This window comes from Oncorhynchus gorbuscha, linkage group LG07, assembly GCF_021184085.1.
Source record: "Oncorhynchus gorbuscha isolate QuinsamMale2020 ecotype Even-year linkage group LG07, OgorEven_v1.0, whole genome shotgun sequence".
NCBI classification, from domain to species: Eukaryota; Metazoa; Chordata; class Actinopteri; order Salmoniformes; family Salmonidae; genus Oncorhynchus; species Oncorhynchus gorbuscha.
The window spans coordinates 60429084-60442857 of NC_060179.1; positions in this window are offsets into that span (position 1 = coordinate 60429084).

Here is a 13774-nt window from a genome sequence, read left to right on the forward strand (position 1 = left end):
ACAAGGCAACACTCCATCTTAACTCCTCCTCCATATTTACTGGATTGGTTGAACAGTGCAGAAGAGAACATCCTCCAACATTTTATTTTCTTCTTGTCAAGACCAATTTGTAGGAGATCTAGTTTGAGGGGTTTCTTTTATGCGTTAAGGTTACCCAGGTTCAAGTTCTGAGCTTCATCACCACACTGGCTACACTAGCTAACGTTAGCTAGTACTTCCCTCACCGTACAGTGGGACAGAAGGCAAGAGCGAAGGACACCGTGCCAGGACAGCCTGGTTGTTGTGTTGCTGGAATACCATGCATGCTCCCCTCTCCCCATTGATTGAGTAGACTGTACACGGTGTACCAATCATGGTACCAATATTAGAAGGAATTTCTCCTGTTGCCTGCTATCCTACTCTAAATAAATAAGTCTTGGGAGGAAGAAAGTTGGCCACATTAGCTACTGCCGGCGACATAATAATACAGCTGCCCAGGGGGAAGCAACTCACGTCGGAAAATGAACAAAAATGTGCTTGTATAAAATGAGACTCTCCTTCTCCAATCGCGCGTCATCAGGCAAATTACATTTACAGGTTGGAATCTCGAAATATATATTTTTTTAACAAATTTAGCTAGTTGTGCAAGATATATTTTTATAGATAAAAGGATAAGTAGCATATCGTTTTTAAATGTTTCCATGCTTTTCTCCTTTGAGAAAACAATAGCTGATTCAAAGCAACCTGGCAGATTTCAAAACTCTTCTGCAAAGGATTTAGGTAGGAAGCACAAGTGTATCCTAGCCAAAAGGACACTATTGAGGAGAGGAGGACCGTCTTCCATTTGCCTCCTAACAAATAGACACACTCCTCGACCACTTATCACCACTTACAGGTTTCCGGATCACGGAGGAGAGACGGTTGTGACGAACTAACCTAAAATAGACCATAGCCTGTCGTTTCCAATTGTTGGGAGCAAATTAATCATAGTGGGCAAAACAAGCAAGGAGCTTGTATTTGTATTGATCCCTGTAGCTCCCTTCAGTAACCACGAGCACAACCGTTCCTTGATTTTAACTGGCGGCTTTATTCTGTAGTTTTAGTCAGAATTATCACCTTCCGTGAGAAGTATAAAGTAAATGAAAATACAGTTAAGCACACTCTTACAACCTTATCTTACGAGTGACTTATTAGCTTGGTATAACTCTGAAGTGCTTACATACATAAACAGTTTAGCTGGAGCTATAACAGTATCAGATTAAACACATGAATAAAGGAAAAATACCTCATTGGCTGCTTATTACACAAGGGAGGAATACAAACTTCACACTTATTTTTCCTGGCATGAATTCACACTTCATCCTTAATTATTATAACGTTAACATCATAACGTAAACGCTTCAACTTTTACGAACTACACCTGACGCCATGAAAACTTAGCTAACACAGCGCGGGACTGCCTTCCCTCCAAAAGTGTGTTGCTACAATACTGTCCCCGTTACAACAGTTATTAGCTATGTAGTTCCGCTTGTTTTATCATTTCCCCCGCATAGCGAACACGTAAACTATTCAAACAAAAAACGACATAGACTTACAGGTTACTTGTCAGTTACACTCCCACCAATCACCGGTGATTTCTGTGAAAGGGGTCTGCAGGTTTCTTGATCGTCTTGATGAGCAGCACTGACAAGTGACTATCTCTTGGCAGGATTGCTGGATGCTTCACATGGGAATGAAGAGTTGCATGAGCCAAGCGACCTCCCACCCTGAGGATACCTTGCTCATCCAGAAATGGACTCAACTTGTTTGCTTTATCTTTGGTCTTGATGTCTTTTTGATGCCTAAGGTTGTGTATCTCATGGGAGAAGGCTGCTTCTTGAACCATCTTTATAATGGTGAGTTCTGCCTCTCTCCTTTCTTCTTTGCTTGTAGCTTCACTGGACCTCCATTTTAAGCCCATGGCTTCATTGACACGTTGTTTGAGCCTGGCAATAGCTTTCACCACTCTTGCCCAGTCTGAGAACTTGTGAAGGTGTTCTAGTAACGATCTTTCTTCCTTTGCTTGGGTGTCATGGACCAGGGATTTCTGCAGCTCTGGATCGTTGTCTGAGAACTCTCCCCCCTTGACTTGTCCTTTGGGAAGTTTTCTTGCCAAAGAAAGTCTAGACCTGTGAACCAGTTGGAAGCAATGAGCTGTTCTGATGTGAGACCTCTGGAAGCATGATCCGCAGGATTCTCTTCAGAGGTCACATATCTCCATTGTTCGGGATCTGTGCTTTGCTTAATGCGTTGAATACGGTTAGCTACAAAGATGTGGAATCTTCTGGCTTCATTGTTGATGTAGCCAAGAACTACCTTCGAGTCTGTCCAGAAGTATTCCTGTAGACCTTGTATCTCTAGCTCCCTTTTGAGCATGTCACTTCTTCGAACAGCTACCACCGCTGCTGAAAGTTCCAGTCGTGGTATGGTCGTAACCTTGGAAGGGGCGACTCTCGACTTCCCCATAACTAGGGAGCAATGAACTTCTCCTGCTGTGCTGATTGTTCTTAGGTATGAGCACTCTCCATAACCTGAGGTACTAGCGTCGGAGAAGTGATGGAGCTCATAACTCTGCGCTTCCTTGAAACTTGATGGAAAGTTGCCTTGTTGGATCCTTACTTCAGACAAGTTTTGTAGACCTTGGTGCCAGAATTCCCACTGGGAACGTAGGTCATCTGGAAGGGGGTCATCCCAGTCGATCTTGTCACGACACATCTGCTGCAAGATCTGCTTCCCTGCCAGGACAAAGGGTGCCACAAACCCAAGCGGATCATATACAGAGGCTACTGTAGACAACACTCCTCTGCTTGTGAGTGGCCGTTCCTTGACAACTACTCTAAACTGGAACTCGTCTGATGCGACACACCACAGTGCACCAAGCGCTCTCTCCATGTGTGGTTCACCCAGAGCCATATCCAGGTCTTTGGCACCCTCTGCCCGTTCTTCCTTGGGAATTGTGGCTTTAACTTCCTTGCTGTTAGAGTTAAAATTGTGCAACCAAAGTTTGCCGACGCTGCAAAGCTCTCTTGCTTCTTTCAGCAACTGGTGGAACTGGTGGAACATGCGCTCTACGTCACACGTGATTGCAACTGGACTCTTACGAAAATGCCAAAGGACACCCAGCAATGTGTTTGTCAACTCTGGACTGGTAAGGAGATGGTCATTCAAGGACGTCTCTCGAAACTTAGCTGAGCAGTCAAAGACGACTCGTATCTTCCCAGGCTTTTGTGGGTGATAAACCCCATGGTGCGGGATGTACCATGCTGGGTGCTTGTTAATTTCCTCATTGGAGAACTTCTCAGCATCTCCACAAGCTATGGTATCTTCCATGAATACTGTGTAGTCCTTGTAGTACTGCTTGTCTCTCCTTAGCCTCCTTTCCAGGCACTTGAGACGATGAACTGCACATGTTTTATTGTTCGGCAGGTTGGGTCTTTCTTCCTTAATAAGCAGCAGCGGCATCTCGTAATGCCCATTGTCCTTATGTCTGATGCCCGCTTTCATTTTTGTCAGGAACCAGATATCCTCTTGAGATATGAGGTCCTCTTCTGCAGCTCTCTCGTTGAAGTCGGATTCAAGCGTCTTGATAATGTCCAGTGCTGTGATTACCTCTCTTACGTGTGTTCTACAAACATAGTGTACTTGATTTGTGAGGTTGGAAGAAGATTGTAGACTTGGCATCACCTGTCTAACGATAACCCGATGTCTCATCCCAATAGCGTCGCCATAGTCGATACATGGGTTTCCAAAGCCGACTATGCTCCAGCCAAGGTCTATTCTCTGAGCGAAAGGCTGATTTCCCTTACCAGACACAATTTCTCTTGGAAGGAGAGCCTGGGAGCAGTTGTAGCCAATTAAGAGACCGACGTCACAGCTCTGTTGAGGAGCAATCTCCTCTGCAATGTGTCCAAGATGAGACCATGCTCTTGCAGTCTCTGGAGTAGGAATATGTTCTCTGTTTGCTAGAGTAAACTCGAGTAGGTAGTTGGCAGAGGAATTTTCTTCTCCAAGGAAAACCCTCTAACCTGCAAACCAGACAGCTTCTGGCAGGGCACAATGGTATTCCTTGAAGCCATTGTAGAGAGTTTCAGTTGTACAGGCTCCTTCTTTGTATTGAGAGCTTTTGTTGTCTCTTCAAGGATAAAAGTGGTGTCGCTTTGGGTGTCAAGAAGTGCATACACGAGAACTTCACGATTTGGCTCGCTTGTGGTTGACACCCATACTGGAATGATTGTGGAGGTGTGAGTGTTGTTAATGTCCCTTACTCCCTTACTCTGTTAGATATGGCCTCACTTGACACTCTTGTCCCCTTATCTTGTGGGGACTCTGTCTTCCTATCCCTTGACCTTTCTTTAGTATGATCTTCGTGCAGGCAGGATGGATTCCTCCTCTGACACGTGTCACAGGTGTTCCTGTTTCCACAATCTTTAGAACGATGGCCAGGCCTTACACAGCCAAAGCACAATGTATTCTCTTGAATAAACTTCTGTCGCTCTGCGGTGGGCTTATCCAAGAACTTCCAACATTTGTGGAGACTGTGACCTGACTTCTCACAGAAGACACAACTAGTAACAGTATCTTTCTCATTAGAGTTATTTGCTAAGTCAAACGACACCGCTGGTTCTGCTCACACTGCCCTACCCTGTGCTCTGACCTCTTTCTCCCCTCTCTCTCCAGATGAAATCTCGTGTCTTGTGACGGCCGGCCGCCCAACAACCTGCCCGCTTGACCCTATCCCCTCCTCTCTTCTCCAGACCATTTCCGGAGACCTTCTCCCTTACCTCACCTCGCTCATCAACTCATCCCTGACCGCTGGCTACGTCCCTTCCGTCTTCAAGAGAGCGAGAGTTGCACCCCTTCTGAAAAAACCTACACTCGATCCCTCCGATGTCAACAATTACAGACCAGTATCCCTTCTTTCTTTTCTCTCCAAAACTCTTGAACGTGCCGTCCTTGGCCAGCTCTCCCGCTATCTCTCTCTGAATGACCTTCTTGATCCAAATCAGTCAGGTTTCAAGACTAGGCATTCAACTGAGACTGCTCTCCTCTGTATCACGGAGGCGCTCCGCACTGCTAAAGCTAACTCTCTCTCCTCTGCTCTCATCCTTCTAGATCTATCGGCTGCCTTCGATACTGTGAACCATCAGATCCTCCTCTCCACCCTCTCCGAGTTGGACATCTCCGGCGCGGCCCACGCTTGGATTGCGTCCTACCTGACAGGTCGCTCCTACCAGGTGGCGTGGCGAGAATCTGTCTCCTCACCACGCGCTCTCACCACTGGTGTCCCCCAGGGCTCTGTTCTAGGCCCTATCCTATTCTCGCTATACACCAAGTCACTTGGCTCTGTCATAACCTCACATGGTCTCTCCTATCATTGCTATGCAGACGACACACAATTAATCTTCTCCTTTCCCCCTTCTGATGACCAGGTGGCGAATCGCATCTCTGCATGTCTGGCAGACATATCAGTGTGGATGACGGATCACCACCTCAAGCTGAACCTCGGCAAGACGGAGCTGCTCTTCCTCCCGGGGAAGGACTGCCCGTTCCATGATCTCGCCATCACGGTTGACAACTCCATTGTGTCCTCCTCCCAGAGCGCTAAGAACTTTGGCGTGATCCTGGACAACACCCTGTCGTTCTCAACCAACATCAAGGCGGTGGCCCGTTCCTGTAGGTTCATGCTCTACAACATCCGCAGAGTACGACCCTGCCTCACACAGGAAGCGGCGCAGGTCCTAATCCAGGCACTTGTCATCTCCCGTCTGGATTACTGCAACTCGCTGTTGGCTGGGCTCCCTGCCTGTGCCATTAAACCCCTTCAACTCATCCAGAACGCCGCATCCCGTCTGGTGTTCAACCTTCCCAAGTTCTCTCACGTCACCCCGCTCCTCCGTTCTCTCCACTGGCTTCCAGTTGAAGCTCGCATCCGCTACAAGACCATGGTGCTTGCCTACGGAGCTGTGAGGGGAACGGCACCTCAGTACCTCCAGGCTCTGATCAGGCCCTACACCCAAACAAGGGCACTGCGTTCATCCACCTCTGGCCTGCTCGCCTCCCTACCACTGAGGAAGTACAGCTCCCGCTCAGCCCAGTCAACACTGTTCGCTGCTCTGGCCCCCCAATGGTGGAACAAACTCCCTCACGACGCCAGGACAGCGGAGTCAATCACCACCTTCCGGAGACACCTGAAACCCCACCTCTTTAAGGAATACCTAGGATAGGATAAGTAATCCCTCTCACCCCCCTTTAAGATTTAGATGCACTATTGTAAAGTGACTGTTCCACTGGAAGTCATAAGGTGAATGCACCAATTTGTAAGTCGCTCTGGATAAGAGCGTCTGCTAAATGACTTAAATGTAAATGTAAATGTATATTTACTAATACCCTTGCTTCGGGGCTTTGAATCCTTGGCGTCTTATGTTTTCTGTCTTCGCTTGGTTTCAAAGCATGAAGGGGTGTTACAGGATTGCAAGCGATCTTGGCTTCTCTCGTGAGAAATTTCACAAACTGACTGAAGCTAGGAAAGATCTCAGTTTCTTCTGAAATGTCTATGACCTTTCTATTCCATCTTGAAGTTAGCCAATATGGAAGTTTAGCGAGGATCTTTTGGTTTTCATTACAGTCATTAAGCACCTCCAGGCCCTTATTCTGAGACATAGCAGCTTCACAGCTGCAAATAAAGTCTACAAGGTCTCTAAGTTCAAGACTGTCCTTGGATCCTATCGTAGGCCATGCATTGAGCTTAGGACTTGGCGATTAGGAATTTGTTTCCGTACCTTTCTTCAAGAATGGTCCACGCAGCATGGTAGGCTGACTCTGTTCCTAACATAAAGTAACTTTCGATGGCTTTCTTGGCATGCCCACCGACATGTTTTCTTAAGTAATATATCTTCTCGGTTGCTGGTATGTTCTTCCTGTCTATCAGAGTCTGAAAAGAGACCTTCCAGTCAGTGTACGAGAGTGGCTCTCCATTGAATGTTACTGGTTTTGGTATGGGGTGGCGGCTTTCGCTGATTGATTCCGCTAGTAATCTGAACATGGTCTTGGTGCCGTCTTCTTGTTGTGTGCTTGTCACAACATGTTGTGGTGAGAGACTGTGAAATGAGCCACTTCTGTGCATGATTTCTTTCACAGATTTGCAGTTAGAGAGTAGTTCTCTCTTCTTGTCCTCTGAGTTTTCATCTTGCTCATACACTTGCATCCGCAACCTTGGCAGCATTTAGTTTCTTGAGCACTTCTAGGCGCTCTAACTCTCTATGCTTGTCTTCTAGCGTCATTCACGTGGCAGCATTTTCTACCTCTAGCTTGACTCGCAGCCTAGCTTCTTCTAAGCTGCCTTTCACAGCCTCGGCTTCTTGCTCCGCTGTCCTCTTCTTATCTTCATCTTCGAGTCTCTGAAGCTCTTCTAGCTCTTGAGGGCTTGAGGGCTGATAGTTGAGACTTGACTTATGTGAGGGTTCAGACATACACAAGGAATTGCTGTCCTTCCAGTGCAGCTCTATCTGGTTACTTTGACCTTCTTCCCTGCCTTTTAAATGATGCCTTACAGTCTTGATAGTAGACATTGTAACTGCTTCACAAGTATCAACTCTACTGCGTATATCGTTGTTGGGTATGTCAATTTGACGCAAATTTATTATGCAGAAAAATTAATCCATGCTTTTATTACTTCTAGGTTAGACTACTGCGATGCTCTACTGTCCGGCTACCCAGATAAGCACTAAATAAACTTCAGTTAATGCTAAATACGGCTGCTAAAATCCTGACTAGCACCAAAAAATTTGATCATATTACCCCAGTGCTAGCCTCCTTACACTGGCTTCCTGTTAAGGCAAGGACTGATTTCAAGGTTTTACTGCTAACCTAGAAAGCATTACATGGGCTTGCTCCTACCTATCTTTCTGATTTGGTCCTGCCGTACATACCTACACGTACGCTTACTGCAGGCCTCCTAATTGTCCCTAGAATTTCTAAGCAAACAGCTGGAGGCAGGGCTTTCTCCTATAGAGCTCCATTTTTATGGAATGGTCTGCCTACCCATATGTGAGACGCAGACTCGGTCTCAACCTTTACGTCTTTACTGAAGACTCATCTCTTCAGTAGGTCATATGATTGAGTGTAGTCTTGCCCAGGAGTGTGAAGGTGAACGGAAAGGCACTGGAGCAACAAACCGCCCTTGCTGTCTCTGCCTGGCCGGTTCCCCACTCTCCATTGGGATTCTCTTCCTCTAACCCTATTACAGGGGCTGAGTCACAGGCTTACTGGTGCTCTTCCATGCTTTCCCTAGGAGGGGTGTGTCACTTGAGTGGGTTGAGTTACTGATGTGGTCTTCCTGTCTGGGTTGCCCCCCCGCCCCGCCTAGATACTCTCAATGATCGGCTATGAAAAGCCAACTGACATTTACTCCTGAGGTGCTGACTTGTTGTGATTATTATTATTTGTGAACATTTGAACATCTTGGCCATGTTCTGTTATAATGTCCACCCGGCACAACCAGAAGAGGACTGGCCACCCCTCTCTAGGTTTCTTCCTAGGCTTTGGCCTTTCTAGTAGTTACAGTCTTGTCTCATCGCTACAACTCACATACGGGCTCGGGAGAGACGAAGGTCGAGAGCCATGCGTCCTCCGAAACACAACCCAACCAAGCCGCACTGCTTCTTAACACAGAGCACATCTGTAACAGTATAACTTTAGTCCGTCCCCTCGCCCATACCCGGGCTCGAACCAGGGACCCTCTGCACACATCAACAACTGACACCCACGAAGCATCGTTACCCATTGCTCCACAAATGCCACGGCCCTTGCAGAGCAAGGAGAACCACTACTTCAAAGTCTCAGAGCGAGTGACGTCACCGATTGAAATGCTATTAGCGCGCACCACCACTAACTAGCTAGCCATTTCACATCCATTACACATCCAACCCGGAAGCCAGCCTCACCAATGTGTCGGAGGAAACACCGTACACCTAGAGACCTGGTCAGTGTGCACTGTGCCCGGCCCGCCACAGGAGTGTCTAGTGGGCGATGAGACAAGGATATCCCTACCGGCCAAACCCTCCCTAACCCGGACAACGCTAGGCCAATTGTGCGTTGCCCCATGGACCTGCCGGTCGCGGCCGGCTGCGACAGAGCCTGGGCTCGTACCCAGAGTCTCTGGTGGCACAGCTAGACCACTGCTTCACCCGGGAGGCCCCAGGTTTTGGCAATTCTAGGGAGTTTTTCCTAGCCACCGTGCTTCTACAACTACATTGCTTGCTGTTTGGGACAAGACGAACTGGCAACAGACAAACAGAAAACACAGGTATAAATGCACAGGGGATAATGGGGAAAATGAGCGACACCTGGAGGGGGGGTGGAGACAAGCACAAGACAGGTGAAACAGATCAAGTTGTGAGACAATGTTACTCCAAGCAGTTCAGACTCCTAAACTTGCTCAATTTCCACATTATTCATTTCAAGATTTAGTTGAGGTTTAGGGTTTTGTGAATGATTGATCCCAAATACAATGTTTTTGAAATATTTATAACTTATTAACTTATTTTTTGCCACCCATTCTGAAACTGACTGCAGCTCTTTGTTAAGTGTTGTGGTAAGGATGCTGGTGCACAGGGTTCTGGTCAGGCTTCAAACGGATGACATGTTCCAGGACCTTGGTTCTTCCTGGCCTCTGATACTTGCCAAACATCTGCTTCAGCTCATCTTGTTTGCCTTCTTCCAGGTGAGCCAGTATGACCTCTGCTCGTCCCTTGCATGCCTCTGTTACCCTCTCCGAATCCGCCTCTTCTTCTACTCTGCGAACCAAGAAGGACGTTCCCTTGGAGTGTTCCTCCCTCGCTTCCTGTCCCCAGCTAAGGCCTTGTCAAACAAACGTTTTAAGGTTGCGTCAGACTTCTGAAGTGTAGAAAAAATTTGTGGAACATCCCAATGCACCTCTAACCCAGACACATCACTGACAGGCACAGGAGTCCCCACATACTTCTCAAGACGCCGATGGTGGCGTTACTTTCTGGGCCCTTTGGTTCCCCCCTCGCACAGACTATCACACAAGTCAAGCAGAGGTTGTAAATTAGCTTTGGCCTGGGAACAAGTGACAACTGAGCATGACACATGAACATCAGACTGGCAAACTGACTGCTCATTTAACTGACCCCCCATTTTCCATACAGGCACATCTCTCCCATTAATCATCTCAAAAGGTAGCTTCTCCATTACCTCAACTTTGAGGAGGTACTTCTGGCCCTGTGAGCTCAGCTGTGGGCTGCTGCGATTGGTCACCGTGGACACACTGGATGAGTGTCTGGTGACCGTAATCAATGCCATAACCAGGTACATGGCATTTTCTGATCAAAGACAGGGAAATGCGATGTCAATCATTGCAGTAAGACTTTTACCATTCACTTTTACAGGTACCAAGACTGGCCCTTCCCCACTCTGCCTATCCTGAAAACCATCCCCCTCTCTGGGAACATAACTGTAACCTGAGAGCTTGGATTTATGAAGTAGACACATTGAAGTTTTGTGCCATTGCTGCTGACAGTAAAAACAGGTTAGGCCCCTCCCATTAGAGCGAACTGCATGATCCCTTACCTCCCTCCTCCCAGACACATACCCCCCAGAGTTACCTCCACCATCTTTGATGTCCCTTGTGTCTCTGAAACTCCTTGGAGTGGATGCTGCCACTCATGGTGGGCCCCTTTCACGTGCATTAAGGTACTGCAGTGCCAGCTTGTCCGCCATAAGCCCATCTTTGGGCTTGTGCTCTCGGACCCAGGTTTGAGTGTCGAGTGGGAGAACTTGTAGAAGTCTCTCGAGGATGACAACCTCACCAATCTCTAGTCTGGTTCTTCTCCTACGGTCAAACCCATTGTCGGTAGAGGCCCCTGAGACTGTGGTACGTCTCCTTCAGCGACTCACCCGATGGTGTCGATGCAGCTATGAAGCATTGACGGTAGGTCTCCAGGGAGATGTGGAACTTCACCAGCAGCATTTTCTTCAGGTCCTTGTAGACGTTGGACAACCCCTCATCCATTGAAGAGTAAGCCTATAAAGGTCTTGCCCGTGAGCAATGGGACAAGCCTGCAGGCCCACTCTACCTCTGGACACCGCCACATCTTGGCCATTCGCTCAAACCTCAGCAGGTAGTTTTCAATGTCCTCCCCCTGCTGGTATGCAGGCATCTTCGGCTTCTTCCTCAGGAATGCTGGGGGGTGGACGTTAGTGCTGCTGGACTGATCTCCTGGTGCTGGCCTCATCACTGCTTGGAGACCCTGCTTTGGAGTTGAAGTCCCTGCTGTGTTGATCCTCTGACGTCCTGGTGTTGGCAGACCCAATCTTGTGCTCTCACTGACGAGTTCCGCTTGGTGAGGAGCTGTGAGGATAGATTGTCATAGGCCCTGGAACTCCTGCTTGAGGTCTTCAACCCTCCTCTCCAGGTAGATGAGAAGTTGTTGGAAAAGGGCTACCATGATTGGGTGTAGTTATGGTCCCCCAACTGCTCCTTCAGTCGGCTGGTCTTTTTATGGCTGTATCTGGTGGTTCAATCGGCAGCTCAAGCGGTTCTGGTTGTGTTTGGCCCCTTGGTCGGGCTCCTAGTTTCTCATAATTTACCTCTTATTTATCAAACGATTTGATGGTATTCCACCCCGTTTCAATTTTAGGTACCTTTTCTGACAGTTGGTGCTGCTGCTGAGAACGCAACCCTGTACACGTTTCTTTACATCCCTTTTTGGAATTCACTGATTTGTGGTGCGCCATCCCAACAGGCTGATTGGTCGACAGTTTGAGCCAGTAAAGGGTGCTTTGCTATTCTTGGGTAACGGAATGACTTTTGCTTCACTCCAGACCTAAGGACACATCCTGTAGGCTTATATTGAAGATGTGGCAATATCGTCTGCTATCACCCTTAGTAATTTTCCATTCAAGTTGTCAGACCCAGGTGTCTTGTCATTGTTGATAGACAATGATACTTTTTTTTTACAATTCTTCTTTCACTTTCATAATTTGGTCAGTTATACATCGATGTGTAGGTGCAGAATGTGTTGTTAGCATGTCATGCCTATGTTTGCTAATCTTGCCAATGATAAAATAATTCAAGAAGTTGGCAATATCAGTTGGTTTTGTGATGAATGAGCCATCTGATTCAATGAATGATGGTGCCGAGTTTGCCTTTTTGCCCAAAATTGTATTTAAGCTTTTTACTATCATTCATTATATAATTTAGCTTTGTTTTCTTTATTATTTTGGTTAGGTCAGGGTGTGACAAGGGTGTTTTGTTTCATTTTTGTATTGTCTATGGGTTTTTGTATGTCTAGGTTTTGTCTAGTCTAGGTGTTTATATGTCTATGGTTGCCTAGATTGGTTCTCAATCAGAGGCAGCTGTTTATCGTTGTCTCTGATTGGGGACCATATTTAGGTAGCCATATTCCTTAGATATTTTGTGGGTTGTTATTCTATGTTTAGTTGCCTGTTCTGCACTAGCCACATTGCTTCACGGTTTGTTTGAGTTCTGTTCAGTGTTCTCGCTTTAATTAAAGAGTTATGTTCGCTTATCACGCTGCGCCTTGGTCTCCTGTTTATGACGACCATGAAAGTATTTTAGCTACCCTTTTCCTAACAGTAACCTGCTGAGTAAGTTCTCCTACCCTACTACGAAAATGTCACTTTGGGTCATAACTGCATCCCTCCTAGTCAGCATCAGGTGAGAGGTTGGATGATGGATTTTTGCCCAAACAAGAAAACCCTGAGTTCAGAGCGAGAGTGTGATGTCACTTTGACATAAACTGTAGCCCGTTTAGCCAACGCCCTGGTAGAGCTCATTGAGCTATACATTTATAGTACCTTTTGGCCTCTGCATTGGCTGTTCAGCACTGATGGTGATACGGCCTCTGCAGAAGTCAGGGCATTCATACGTCTGCTTCGCGGAACATTGCAGCAGTGGCGATTTCAGCATGTAAATCTTGGTGAGGCAAACTCCCAAAATATTTTGGGGGTGCATGCCAGCAAAGCCACCACACAACACTAAACAATACATTAACTGCACTATAACGGTAACAAACGGTGCCCACTGTCACGACTCCAGTCGAAGTTGGCTCCCCTGCCGGTTCGGGCGGTGCTCGGCGGTCGTCATCACCGGCCTACTAGCCGCCACCGATCCCTTTTCTGTTAGTTTAGTCTTATGAGTTGCACCTGTTCCTATTTGTGTTTTCTTGATTTGCTTACCTTTTAAATGCTTGTGAAGCCCGCCTTTGTTTGTGCGGGATTATTTTGTGTTCACATTTTGAATCGGAGGTGTTATTGTGCTCCGGACCATGTTACCCTGTGTTTAAGGTTGATCAGTGTTTTCCGCCCTGTGTTTGGGGCATGACCATTTTGTGCTGGAATAAAGTGCATTTTTCCGTGAACCCTTTGCTCTCTGCACCTGATTCCTACCTTCCACTCCTAGTCATCTGTGACACCCACAACTGTTAGGACCTACATGAAGCTGTCCCAACAGCAGAGCTTTCTTTTCAGCGCTACGGAGTGGATCGTTACCACCACTACACCTGGCTATCAGCAGAGCCTTGTCTTGCAGCGAAACAGTTCATTCAGCCTCATTTACTGCCTTTAAAATAAAAAACATAGCTGATATGACTGACTTGTTTAAACAAATGTGGTTTGTACTGACAATTGAGATGTACAAACTATGGCATAAGGGAACAGCGAGCAGATAAGAGGCAATCTGTAATTTCGATTAAGAAATTAATGAGCAAGCTAG